Here is a 13490-nt window from a genome sequence, read left to right as displayed (position 1 = left end):
CTGGCAAATAATGCCATGCAAATACAATGTTTTTACACTGCTTGGATCTGATAACTCATTCAGCTGGAAAAAACAGCCAGCAATAAACAAATAAATATTTTAACATCAGATTAGTTCACCAGTTTGAATCATTGCTCAGTCATCTTAAAAGTTATTGAAAGGGTGAAGAGCTACAAATGGTTAACACTTAACTGCTTCTGCTGAAAAGAACCACACAGAATGAAACTACAGTTTAAGTATCCTCCAACACAACTGCAGAGACCAAACAGGATATTCTCTGAAATTGTTCATCACAAGTGTTGGGATTGCTGTGGTACCAAGACTACATAATCAACAGCCAGAAATGTGCCTCTGTTGCGTACTATGCTGCTCCTGCCATCACCCCACTGATGAAGAAGAACTAGGTAGATAAAGATAGCTAACAGATTGCAGAATAGACAGATGAACAGGGCCAGAACCTTGCTGAGGGAGGCTGAGGAGGCTCTTGAAGGAGAAGATATTTACAAGGAGAGGTGAGAAGACAGAGCTGGAAAGGATAGGGGCATGGGTGGAATAAAGTGGGAAGGGGTGAAGAACAGAAAACAGCAGACTCTTAGAGGCAAAGATGGAAACAGAGTAAATGGGATGGACAAGAGACCTGGTGGGGGTAGCACTGTCAAGAACTAAAAAAAGACAGGAGCTGGAGAGAGGAACTGAAAGCAAAAGAAAACAGTAAAAAAACCACTGTGGGGGGGGGGGGCTCTCTAACTATGAGAAGACAGTCCCCCATAAATCACAGAAATGAACTCACACTTCATGAATCTAATCATTCCCTTGCTGTACAACCCACTGACAGTGCACCCACTAGTGCCTGCTTCCTACAGATGTCAACAACCTTGTATTCAGTTACTTCCCTACCTCAAATGGTAGCTGTCAACATTGACTGAAAAAACTCAGCTATTCTGATAATCTACATTGAGGTAGCATCAGTATGATTTTGCACGTGCAATTTCTTTTAAATTTTTTAATTAATTGTATTAAAAGCTACATTGAAATTATATTTTGAAAGACATGAACTGCAAAATTAGAAAATGTCCCTATGAATCTAAATTCAGCCTGGTTACCTGCATCTAAACATTTCTTTAACACAGCTTAGTGGTCTGCTATATATGCATACACTGCACAGAAAACTACCTGTCATGACTGAATGATATATAATCAGAAACATTGTATTTTATTTTCTTTTTGAAAGCAAAACCGGTAATCTTCAATAAATCAAACAACTTAGCTGAAGCTTCATGGTAAAGTAAGATATAAAAATAAGAACTCTTGGATCTATCACTAACGGGATCTTGAAGCTTTTTCATTCACTTCCTTCCTTGCAGGATAAAATGCAAAGTCTATCTCCTTTTTAGCCCATGACAGATATCAAACTTATGAAACTAGGCAAAGGGATATCTAGAGAGTGATCTTGAGTTGTTTGCTTCTTTTCTTATTCCTGAATGACGACTAGTATGATTTGGGCTGTAACTGGGAATTTTTTTGTGTATGTGGCATTATTAAAAGGAGTATAAGCTTGAAACAGTTTCTCTTAAAACTACTATAGAAACTTAAGTATTTCATGCAGAATTAAAGAGAAAGAGGATGCAAATACATCTCTCTCATCTGAACGAAAAGATCACAGCCTTGGCATATGCTCTGCACAGAGTACATGTGTAAACCCACAAGTACCCAGACACAGATTAAGTGGTCTGAGCAAGGTAATAAAAGGCAGATTCCTAGATCCTTCTCTGCCTTGAATTCACCGTGCATTATAGTGATGATGTGAGGCTTCATTAATGCTTAAGATTAAAAAAAAAAGAAGAAAAAAAGAAAAAAGTCAATTTTGACTTCTCATTTTTATAATGTATAAAAACACTTTTAAGAAATCATTCTGAAATAAAAATCAAAGTGCTCCAATTGAAAAAATTTGAAGTAGAATTTTCTTCCGTTTTTAGAACAGAACATTTCAATTTCTCATTGACATGTTCCCACAGAAAGTCTTAATTATAATGAAACAGTACTTTCTGTGGAAAAACGTGCTGTCAGAAAACCACTGACCATTTCAGTTTCAGATTTACTGCTGAAAAGGTTTGCAGAATTACCAGCTTCTGCTGCTGGAACCATGCTGGATCTTGCTAGCCGATGTACCTTTAAAGCTTAACAGGTACTTTTCTCCTTGGCCAGCAGATGGCAGATTTTCTACCACTGGATTTTTATGATCTCCATATTAGGATTTTGTGATTGCCAATAAAGGTTTATTATGTTTAACATTCAGCATGCCGTCTGTGTTAGTAACATCTGTGTAATCTCTGTATTAAATGCTGGACCTCTCTCAATAACGCCCAGAAAAAGTTTCCCATTTTGTTACTATGTGCAAGGTGTATAAACAATGCTCCAAGTATAATTAATTGTAAAAAATAACAGACAGCCCTGTAGTAGAAAACATTGCATTATGACTGATACCGATAATCAGAACTGGGAGTTTGGAATGTGAAAATATGTCTGAACTAACACTTTGTTCATAAAATTGCTGAGAGTCAGAGCCACCTGATGGCCATTTTACTGCTGTCAGGATTTAATGTGCTGTCTTTTCTGTTACTCATTCCATCAGCTGCAGAGAGATAAAACACGTCTTTTGACTGTCGTGTGAAAAAAATCTTCAGTTTTACTACTGATAGCGTATCGAGTTTTTACTGTAATTCAGACATGACCTTTTACACTCAGTAATTCTGGTCATCCTCTCATGCAACGTGCATGCAGTGTAACTGTACCCATGGATTACCCTGCCTTACAGGCACTTGGAAACAGAAAGTGGGGAGAATTTGCCCTCTAAATTAGCATTTGGTAAGATATGAGAACCCATTTCCTCTTTTGTTTTCTTAGGTCTTTCAGCCAGCAAGGTAGTTGTTCCCAATTTAGGAATCACAGCTCTGAGGATAAAATGGAGCTAAATTGCTACCAAATTAGAAATGACAACACTGCACAGCTTCTGTTGTATAGACAGAACTGTCCCAAATCTGGCTCATATTCGTAAATATTCCTACAAAATACTGGAGATTTATATTTTCAATTCAGCAACCAGCTACTAACATACCAGCTGTAATTTCACTGTGTTAACAGGACTGTATCAGAATAATTCAGCTTCCACAATTTTAGTGAAGCTTGAAGTGAAGTTGGTTTGGTAAAATATAATGAATAATACAATACTTACTTCTACTGCATTCTAAAAAGAGCGCCAGGCTGCTTTAAGAAGGAAACAGTGAAGGTTTTCCTAACTGGGTAAGGCATGTTGCTATTACGAATACTAGTATTACTGCTGTTACTAAACTGCTTTCAATTTGCAGCTCAGTGAAAACCCAAAAGTTAGCTTCAAAGTAGTAACTCCTATAAGTATGGAGCAACAGAGATCATGGAAACATGACACTGATTCTTTCCCTTCTGCCATGAATACTGATACTGCTAATTCACAAATTGAAGACCAGGCCTTAAACTGCTCCTCTCACACAGCAGCAAACTGCTAACCGTGCTGTTTCAGTTCAAAGGGACTCCCAGAGAATCAGAACTCCCCCCAGAGTCCAGATTCATGCCAAAGCAGTATATTTGCCTTAAAATTGAAGAGCTTGAACCCAAAACATTTTTAAGGGGAAGTTACTATAAAAATTCAGTAAATGATTCACTGATCTACTTAAAACAGAAGCGCTAATGAACCACTTGGCCAGAAATGGAAAAATAGTTGTGTGAGCAAAAAACAAGGAAATGAACAAACAAAACTGACTAAGGCAGGAAACAAATGAGGGTGTCCCTTTTATCCAGGAAGATATTTTTAACTGAAACTTAGATTGTTATTAAAGAAAAGAGGGGAATAAAAGCATAACTGGGTAGGTAAGAACAGGCTACTATTGATTTCAAGAAGGAATATAATGGTCAACAGCAGAAGGGTGGGAGCCATCACACATTGAAACAATGAGTACGACCAACGTGCCCAAATACTACAGCTCAGTAACTTTATACGTCATCCAGACGCATGTAAAGAAATTTTAATGACATAGGAACATTTTTCTATTTCTTATTCTAACCCCTAGGCAGTTCTGCAGAAATTGCTCTCTTGCCATTCAATCCAATAGAAAAAAGATTAATCAGATAAACTATCACAGAGAAATAAATCTATTATAGATGAATTCACTTCATTTACACATGCCGGCTGTTCCACTTGCTGCATATTAATTAAAACAGTAGTAATACTCACAAAAACAAAATAAAAAAAAGGTAAGAGCTAAAATGGGACACACCTGCATTTCCCAGGAATCAATCAAGTATTGACAATATGCTTTGTGAAAAAAAAAGTTCCAGAAGGTGTCTAGGAGAACTCAGACTGGTCACTTAAAAACTCCTGTGACTGCTAAACTAAAAAAATCTTGTTTGAGCACAGAGGCCTGATTTTAAATTGTGCTGAGCAGCCAGTGCTCCCATTAACTTTAAATAGCACTGTGGATGCCAGCACTTCTGAAAAACCAAGCCTTAGAGCACTGAGCCAAAGCCTATGGTGTAGAAAACACTGTTACCTGGAAGAGGCAGAGCTGTACACTGTGCATTGCATCACCTCCTGGGACATAGAAAAAAGTGATTACAGAGCATACAGTCATAGAACCATAGAAACAGTAAGGTTGGAAGGGACCTCTGGAGATCATCTAGTCCAACCTCCCTGCTCAGCAGGGTCACCTACAGCATGTTAGACAGGGTTGCATCCAAGCGGGCCTTGAAGATCTCCACAGAAAGAGACTCCACAACCTCTCTGGGCAACCTGTGCCAGTGCTCCGTCACTCTCACAGGGAAGAAATTTCCCCTCATGGTCAGGCAGAGACTCCTGTGGTTCAATTTCTGCCCATTGCCTCTTGTCCTGTCACATGGGACAACTGAAAAGAGTTTGTCCCCGTCCCCTTGACACCCTTCCTTCAAGTACTTACACACATTGATAAGATCCCCCCCTCAGTCTTCTCTTCCCTAGGCTAAAGAGGCCCAGCTCTCACAGCCGTTCCTCAAAGGGCAGATGCTCCAGCCCTCTGATCATCTTTGTAGCCCTACGATGGACTCTCTCCAGTAGCTCCATGTCTCTCTTGTCCTGGGGAGCCCAGAACTGGACACAGTACCTGAGATGAGGTCTCACCAGGGCTGAGTAGAGGGGCAGGATCACCTCCCTCCACCTGCTGGCAACACCCTTCCTAATGCACCCCAGGAGACCATTGGCTTTCTTGGCCACAAGGGCACATTGCCGGCTCATGGTCAACTTGTCATCCACCAGCACTCCCAGGTCCTTCTTCGCAGAGCTGCTCTCTAGAAGGTCAGCCCCCAGCTTGTCCTGGTGCCTAGGGTTATTTTTCCCTAGCTGCAGCACTCTGTACTTGCCCTTGTTGAATCTCAGGAGGTTCTTCTCTGCCCAGCCCTCCAGCCTGTCCAGGTCTCTCTGAATGGCAGCACGGCCCTCAGGTGTATCATCCACTCCTCCCAGCTTGGTATCATCAGCAAACTTTCTGAGGAGGCACGCTGTCCCCTCAGCCGGGTCATTGATGAAGAAGTTGAACAGCATGGGACACAGTACTGAGCCCTGGGGGACTCCACTAGCCACAGGCCTCCAACTAGACTCCACGCCACTGATGACGACCCTCTGAGCTCTGCCTTCCAGCCAGTTCTCAATCCATATCACTGTCCACTCATCTAGCCCACACTTCCTGAGCTTATCTAGGAGGATGTTACGGGAGACAGTGTCAAAAGCCTTGCTGAAGTCAAGGTACACAACGTCCACTGCTCTTCCCTCATCTACCCAGCCAGTCATTCTGTCACAAAAGGCTATCAATTTGGTTAAGCAGGATTTCCCCTTGGTGAATCCATGCTGGCTACTCCTGATCACCTTCTTTTCCTCCATATGTCTGGAGACGACATCCAGAATGAACTGTTTCACCACCTTTCCAGGGATGGAGGTGAGGCTGACCAGCCTATAGTTGCCTGGGTCCTCCTTCCTGAAGACTGGAGTGACATTGGCTTTCTTCCAGTCCTCAGGCACCTCGCCAGTTCTCCAGGACTTTTCAAAGATGATGGAGAGCAGCCTGGCAACAACATCCGCCAACTCCCTCAGTACTCGTAGGTGTATTCCATCTGGGCCCATGGATCTGTGGATGTCTAGCCTGCCCAGAAGGTCTCTAATCCTATCCTCCTCAACCAAAGGAAAGTCTTCCCTTCTCCAGACTTTCTGCCTCACATCCAGGCTCTGGGATTCAAGGGGGATGCCCTAGTAACCCTCAAACTAGCTGTTTTATTTGAGGATATTTTGGGAACTGATGCAGCTCCTGGCACTAATCACAGCAACACTAGTGGCTTAACAGCATTTTCCCTGCCCCAAATATAAAAACTAAAGTGTTTTGGGCAATGTTTTGCCATACTTTCTTTTCTTGACCAATACTGATGGTCTAAACCAGATTTAAGAAGCCCCCCAAAACAGCACAGAACTGCAAGGTTTCCTTTCTTCACAATTCTGTGCAAATGTATAGACAGATCATTATATTTACAAACAACTCCTCTGTTTAATTTAGCTTTAGATCGAGTCACTTTTCAACCTTAAGACATTAAAGATGCCTTTGAAACTTTCCCTAAAGTTGATAGATGTAGACTGTATTGGACACAGTCTTGCATGGTGTAGATTCAATATAGAGGTTATAATACATCTGCAGTCCTTTTGGCACAGTGGATGCAGTTAATCAGCCAAGACATTTCTGTATTAGCACTGCTCTAGCTCTTTCCTCTTTCAGCATATATACATATTACTATCAGTTGGAACCAATAAATATTCATACTCATATGCAAAAAAGAGTTACTTGAAACATATCAGAATAACCTGTCAATTAGCAACATGGATGCTTTTGGATACCTATTTTTATCAATGAAGAATTACATCGAATGAGTCCAAGACTGCAAACAAGATTGGAATTAGATTTTAGTTTGCATAGAGCTCATCCGTTTCTTCCTGGACAGGTGTTCTATTCAGAGTAGTCTACTATATGTAAAAGAGTGAAACTCAACAAAAATATTGACTTGGATCTCCGAAGAACCCAAACATGTTCAATCCACAAGTTAGGAGAAGTTTTCTGAAATTCAGAGTCTAAAGCTTTGTGGACCCCAATCTTAACACAATTATTCACTCCAGCAAAATATGAACAATTGTTTGGAACAGAAGATGACTAAAAACCTTGTGAAGCCAAATCACAACCATTAGTGTTATGAGGAGTTGCCTCAACCATGGATTAGGACCTGATCTTTATGTGCTGGCTCAGGGGACCCAGTCAAATCTTAAACATGATGTCTTAATGACTGAAGTAGATATTGTGCTATACTAGGTAAAAATAATGGTAGTACAGATAGGCTGCAGTCAGCATTCTTAAGATGAGCCTAACTGCTAAAAAATACACTTAAACATCCAATTCCTCATTACATGCCTTTGAAATGACTATTGATGTATTCATGATCAATATACTTGGCCCAGTGACACTCACAATTGAGAAATTACATATATGGTCTAAGTGTTGTAATCTCAGAGAATGGTAATTTCTCAGGAAGAGACTGTAATGTTAACAAAATTAAGAATCGCTAATACAGTTTTATTTATTTGTAACCTGAATTGCAGACTCTGGATCAAGATAACAGGCTGCTATAGGAAAAATTCATTCTGACTCAATCCTCAAACAAAGACTCCAGAAGAAATGGTCAAACACAAAGTGCCATACAAGAAATTGTAAGGAAGGGCTGTTCTACCCAAGCACTCAATAATACAGTGATCAGATGGTCAAGTAATATCAACATACTAATTATATAACTAAGACTATCATCATTCTCACTGTATTTAGTGTATCTTCTAAAAATTTCATTCTCCCCAAGGCCCCATTATGCAAACATCACAGTCATGTCAGGTTTGCTGCACAGGGCACATGGGTTCAGCTTATCTCTGAAAGAGCTGAAATACAGACAGAATCAGCAAGGGAAGGACAGCAGAAAGCTGCAATATGTAATAGGCAAACTAAACAGATGTAGAAACATCATCAGCAGCAGAAGCTTTTGGGATGAGCACTTTGCAGATAATTCTGAAAATATCACAGAATCTTACTCTACAAAGCTCATCCCATCCACAGGATTGTCCCTAAAGCAAGTCTGCTGTCAGCTCTGTATTTACAGAAACAAACATGAGTATTCTTGAGTATCTAACATTTACCTTTCAGTTATTAGTTATACATTTTCACATAAAATGCATCTACTTAAAGCATATGTGAAGATCAATTTATCATAATAATCTTGTTGTAAATATAGTTATTTTAAGTTTTACAGTACTATGCAGCTGAATGCAGCAACTGATACATTGTAATACAGACAGAATTCATCTGAATTCAGATTACACTGAAAATTTTTAGTATAACTTTTTTTCTTGCTTATCTACCTACTTAGTTTTTCACAGCTGTCTTTACCCAACAGAACAATATTAATGCCAAAGTAATGTCAAAAAGCAGCTATCTTGAAGCAGCAGTGACTATTTTCTAAATGATAAAGTTGCTCTTCTCCTTCCTTCCTTTGCAGTATTTCCTTCTGAAAGCATGGGAGTGTGCTTTTTTGCTCATCACTCCTGCTACCCTAAACAACCGATAGGTTTGTTCTTCTGCACCAGCAGTTCTGCTCATGAACACTGAAACTGGATTTCCTTTTTTAGACTGCAAGGACGCAGACCTTCTTCCTCTTCTCCCTCCCCTTGCCTTCCCTCCCCCTCCTACCGTCTTTGCTGTGCCCTCATCTTACCTTCAAGAGCAGAAGAAATCCATGCTGCAGTTTTTTCGTCGGCAGCAGCTCTATGGCAACAGCAGCTCTGAGCCAGCAGTCCTCTACACCTCTCACTTTTTTTCTTCCATTCTGCATGAAGATACATGGTTTGTTAGCCAAGTAAATTAACAAAGACAATTTTGATTTGATTTCAGATTAAAATGTGCTCCTGGGGATACCAAGTTTTATTCCCAGAAGAGCTGAATATTAACAATGAAAATGAATAGTAGTAAAGCAAAATAGAAAATTCCTCTCATGTAATTAAGATAAGCTATATAAAATCATCTTTGTGATGTTGAGCTTTGATGGCCAGTAATATGAAAAAGGAAAACTCAGAGCTTAAGGTATACAAAACATCATATCCAAATGAGGTCCTGAAAGCTGTAAATAATTTGTTGGTTTTTGACTGAGTCTTTATTCAATATTAAGACATACATGAAATTGGTGGTTTGTTTAATTCCTGCTGAAATAGAAGGAGAAATCCTGTAGTCTTGCCATCCATGGAAAAGTGTGTATCAGAGTGCATTTGGAAACAATAATACAAGCTATGAAGGATGAAAAAGCAAGCAAGGAAAGAACACCAGTAACTGGGTTGGCTACAGAATATCAGTAGCAAAAGGTTGCTTGGAAATGAGGATTTCCCCTATTTTTCTACTTTTAAATTAAACAGAAAAAATGGACTATGAATAAATGCAGAATACAATAGCAAATAATTGTGTAAGATTCAGAAACATATTATCAGAAACTGTTAAACAAAGCTACCTAGTAGAAAATTACTTTGAATAGAGGTATGTTTATTTTCTTTATTATTGATTTCAAAAATGCCAATATATTATAAATTGATTATTTTCAAGACAGGCCTGAAGTAAATTAACTAGTATATTTCAATAATTCAACACAAATTCTTACTTCTGGCTTCTGCTGTGCAATTAAGAAAGGTTTCTGGTTACTGCCAATTGCTGTGACATGAAGTGCAGGCCTTGGATTAGCAAAACAATGCCACATTTACTTCTGGCTAAAATGATGTGATCACCTGCATCCTGTCAGTGCTTACACTAGTGGACGTCTGTCCTTGGCATCAATAAACGCCAGGAAAATCTGGACAGATATTCCTGGGTGCAACCTGAAATGAAAAGAATGGATTTCTTGTCTTGCACCTTATATATCCATTTTTGTCTCCTGTGGTCTTAGACATTCAGCCCACAAAATAATACATAATGGCATTCTGGGATGGCTTAGAGCACAAAGGATTGATAAAGGACTGGCCTACACAGGCCCTCTAACACCAAAAACAAACTACAAAAAGCATAGTAGAAAAGTTACAGCATAATGCCCTGGCAGCCCACTTGCCAGCTTTAACTGCAGAAGTAAAACACTGTAAAAGAGAAAAGCCTTAAATATTATTCCCTCCCAAAAAATCTAAAAAGGGTTTAAAAGAAATCATTGATTAAACAGGTCCCAGTGTCTACCTTGATTAACTTTTTTTAACATTTATCTGGGTAAATGTTAAAAAGTCAGTGCCTCAGCTCCCCATGTCGCACTGACTGCTGTAATCTGAAGCACAGTGTGCACGGCCATCAGCCATCCCAGCCTTGAACAGTTTATAGGCTGGGAGATCCTGCTAGAACAGGAACATAATTCCCATTTGGACAGGCAGGTGACACTAGGGCAAAAAACTTAAAATGACAATCTACAGTCTCACACTGAGCCAGTACCATGACAGAAACAAAACTCAGGAGTCAGAACTACCAATGCCTGCAGAAATAACCAGATTCCATTTTGCTATAAAACTTAAGGTCAACAGAAACTTACATTTTGTAGAAATTAAAGTTTACCTTGAGGCAATATCTCTGTCTACATAGTTCACTTTATTAATGTCAAAGTATTTACCTTTATTGTTAGCATTTACGAGTTGGAACAAGTTCTATAAACTGCAAAATACTTTGTTTCAGACATTAAAATCTTCTGCTAAAGAAGGGGCCAGACTTCGGTCAAATTTGCTCACATAGAAGGCTGGACATGGAGAGAAAAGGTCTACTGTGAAAGAACAATGAAGTAATTTCTGTAATATCTTAATCTTGCTGTTTAGAGAAGTACTTGTTTTAAATATTCCAACAATAAAAGCCTGGCAAGACACTTGTACCTAAGCTTTCTGTGCAATCCTTTATCAGTTGATAAAACTAAGCCATTTTGTTGTCACTAAGCTGAGATGGGCCCCCATAACTCATACCACTGTACACGAATTCAGAAAAACACATTGTGCCTGGTTTGATATTAAAAAAAAATAAAATAAAAAAAAATACAATTTGGACAGGAAAGAACAGTCAGACGACTTTGTCTCATAAGCCAGGATACAGAGTGTATGAATACCTACCAAGGTAGGAATATCAGCAATAAAAACTAGAGATCTTCATTTTACTATAACCTGATCATGTGAACATACCTATATCAAAGCAAAGAAATATTTTGCCTCTTCGGTGTTTTCATCTTGGTTTAGCTCACGTGTGTTAGTCCCCCCCTCATAAAAACAAAAACAACACTTATCTCTTATCAATGAGGAAAGATTCTCAAAAATTAACACAGAGAATAGGTCAGCCTATAGTGGCTGTCCCAAAAATGAAGTGACTGAAATCACTGCAGCAATTAAAAATCTCAACCATCATAAGTGCATTTCAAACTGAACAGTCATGAGAATAAATAAATTACATCAATGGTTAACCAATATCAGAAGGAAAAACGTGTCAACAACTTTATTGTTTTCAAAAGAATGCATATGCTTAAATTACTTTTTCTCAGAATGAGAAAAAAATGTTTTTTGCACATTGTGTCTAACAGAAATACATGACACACAGCATTTCATGGTAGTGTAGAAGTCTCCCAGTTGACTTGCAAACTAAATGCAACTACAGTACTCTTTCAGGATGTTATCAGCAGCTGCCACCTGCTTAATCTCTCCAGCTTTTTCTCTTGCAATAGAAAGAACAAACTCTGCCATGAAAGTATGCGTACAACCTTTATCAAAGAGTTTCTAAGCATCCTCCCATTACAGATCTCAACGTTTTTCAAACATTTGCCCACACATAACATCTGAGGCAAATACATTACCCCCCACCTCCACTTCACAGAGGAGAATACTGAAGTGCAGACAAAGATTTGATTTTATTCCAATAAAAATCTATGGCAAAAGTCCAATCAATATCATCTGTGCAGCTTTAGTGCTAAAATTACCTGACTGTGGTCACATTTTGAAGTCTGTAACAGAGAACAGAGCTAAGCTGACTCCATGCCCTGGGCCCAACTACAGACCTTAGTAACTGTAAGGATATAAACTCAGTCAAGGAGAATATTCAAGACTTTAAACTATGATCATTGACTTTTACAGTATGCAGAGGATTGAATGACTAACTACAGAAAATCATAGAAAGAACGATATTTTTTTCTATTTCAAGTACTTAGGTTGGGATTTTACTGTGCCAACATTCTTCCTATTACCTGAATAGTTACTGAAACTGTAAGACCACCATAAATGATTCCCTTTGATAGGTTTCTTATTTAGTATTTGTTTGAAGTATTAACAGTAATTTACAAACTTCTTTTAAGAAAGAAAATATTCATTTGCTAACTTAATATTACCTTTTTTATTAGCAGCCCAATCTAACGCTGTCTGAAATAAACAGAAAATTTCTCATTAGTTCCAATGAAATTGGATCAAATGATATCTATCTACTGTAAATGTAAGAAATATTTAACCTTCCTCAGTTCTCTAAATTTTTGGCCCTTTAGGAGATAGCTGAGAATCCCAGGTTCCACTAAGCAACAAAATTAGGCAAAACTGAAGCAAGGACCCTCCTTGGAGACCAGTGCTCAGAAGCTATTAGTGAGTACAGGAGCACAAGCCACAAATCACCACCTGTACATTTCAAACCAGGGACTCAGCTGGCAGGCAAAAGGTCCTATCCAACCTACGCTCTTCACTGAAGTCTCAATAGCTTAACTAGATTGGGCACATGGGACAACTAAATTAACTGAAGTGGCCTAAATCCCACTGGCTTTCCATAGTGCTTGGCTCCTAAAGCATTTAAGCATTTTTGAAAACATTTCATATTGGTGTAAAGCACAACTATTCACAGAAACAGGGAGTCACAGAATGGTTGAGGTTGGAAGGGACCTCTGGAGATCATCTAGCCAACCACCTGCCCTACCCAAGCGGGGTCACCTAAAGGACTTTGCACAGGGTTGCATCCATGCAGGTTTTGAATATCTCTAGAGAAGGAGCCTCCACAATCTCTCTGGGCAACCTGCTCCAGGGCTCTGTCATCCTCACAGTAAATAAGTTTTTCCTCATATTCAGATAGAACTGCCCATGTTTCAGTTTGTACCCCTTGCCTCTTGTCCTGTCACTGGGTACCACTGAACAGTCTGGCCCCATCCTCCTGACACCTTCTATTAAGATACTTATACACACTGATAAGATCCCCTTTCTGCCTTCTCTTCTCCAAGCTAAACAGACCCAGCTGTTGCAGCCTTTCCTCACAGGGGAGATGCTTCTGCCCCTAATCATTTTTGCAGCCCTGCACCGGACTCTCTGCAGTAGTGCCATGTCTCTCTTGCACTGGGGA

The sequence above is a fragment of the Rhea pennata genome, chromosome 9 (assembly GCF_028389875.1).
Source record: "Rhea pennata isolate bPtePen1 chromosome 9, bPtePen1.pri, whole genome shotgun sequence".
NCBI classification, from domain to species: Eukaryota; Metazoa; Chordata; class Aves; order Rheiformes; family Rheidae; genus Rhea; species Rhea pennata.
This window is presented reverse-complemented; position numbering follows the sequence as displayed.